Raw genomic sequence first — 1471 nt, forward strand, 5'->3', positions numbered from 1 at the left:
ACACACACACACACACACACACAGAGAGAAAGAGAGAGAGAGAGAGAGATATTTTCATACATCCATAAATAAAAAATAAAACTAATATTTAAAAAGAAGACTATATACCCCCATTCTGGAGAAGTTGCTCACTGAATGAGAGTTTTTATTTATTTATCTTGTCTTTTTCAGAATTTAAGCATATCCTTCAGTTGTACCTATACCTCAGGCAGAGCTCATTTACCATAAAAGTATCATTGTGCAAAGCTGCTTATCCTTAGAACTTTTCCATCTCCTTCCAAAAGATGCTTCCAGAAGGCTGGAGATGAACCAAACAAAGCAACAAAACCAATCATGTTTCCTTCAAATTGGCATGCCAAAACTACATGGCAGGGGTGACAAAAGAATAAGTTATGTTTGTACTATCATTAGTTGGTATTGATAACCCATCATTCTGACTGATTAATTCACTCACTCATTCATTAAAGAATGCAACATAAAAGTCCCAACTCTAAGGTTTGCCAAGTAGTCATGATAATGACTAATATTTATTGACTACTTGCCTTGCACCAGTCACTCTACAATATGTTTCTAAAAGGCTAGGGATCATTAAATCTCCATAACTATCCAAGTGTGCTAATATCAAGAAAGGGAAAAGCTAAGATTTGAATTCAGATGTGGGAATTTTTGTCCAGAAAAGTAATTATGCATGGTGTTTGGTTCTGCCATCCTCAGTCTAAAGACATCTGACTACTATACTAATATCTAATAATTGTTGATCACTTATAGCAGCCAAGGCTTTCTTAGAATTGCTTTATTTGCAAGAATTTGCTTAGTTTTCATAACAGTGTCTTAAGTTCTCATTAGTTCTATTTTCTGAAGGAGGGAAATTTGAGATTTAAATAATTTGCTCAAGATTACACAGCTGATAAGAGTTGGGTCTGAGATGTCAACTATGATAGCCTAGTTTTAGACCTCTTGCTTGGAATCACCACTCTGCACAGATTGTCTTCAGTACCTTTTCAAATTCAGGGATTTGCAGAAGGGAATCTAAGAATTGGGTACAGGGAATGACTCATTTTGCCTTGGGAAGCAAGGAGAAATTGTGGACAGTACTAAAATGATGAATATGGGTAGCTAGTGAGCAAGGGAGATACAGAGGAGCAAAATGAGCAAAGGTTCTTAGGCATCAGTTAGCCAGACACGTTGTCTGGTACAAGTGGAAGGTTGAGCCATACAGTTTGGAATGGATTTGCATGAGGTAATGTACTACCTAAGCAACTATCAAAATTTTAACATCTTTTAAGCTCTTCATTTTGAAATAATTTTCAGTGAATGAAAGACCAGCAAAGACAGTACAGAAAGTATTCTTTACTTCACATCTCCAGATGTTACATAACCATCATACATTCCTAGAAACAGCTTCCTATATTGCTGAGGTTGCTCTGGGCATATTTTAACTTTTTTTTTTTTTTTTTTTTTTTTTTTTTTT

General features: G+C 35.3%; 1 protein-coding gene across 1 annotated transcript in view; it reads left to right on the top strand.

Moving 5' to 3' along the window:
- The window catches only part of Arhgap6 (Rho GTPase activating protein 6), a 498894-nt gene that overhangs the window by 16992 nt on the left and 480431 nt on the right, over positions 1-1471 (top strand). The gene's annotated exons all lie outside the window — the stretch shown is intronic.

Source organism: Mus caroli, chromosome X (assembly GCF_900094665.2).
Source record: "Mus caroli chromosome X, CAROLI_EIJ_v1.1, whole genome shotgun sequence".
Classification (NCBI taxonomy): domain Eukaryota; kingdom Metazoa; phylum Chordata; class Mammalia; order Rodentia; family Muridae; genus Mus; species Mus caroli.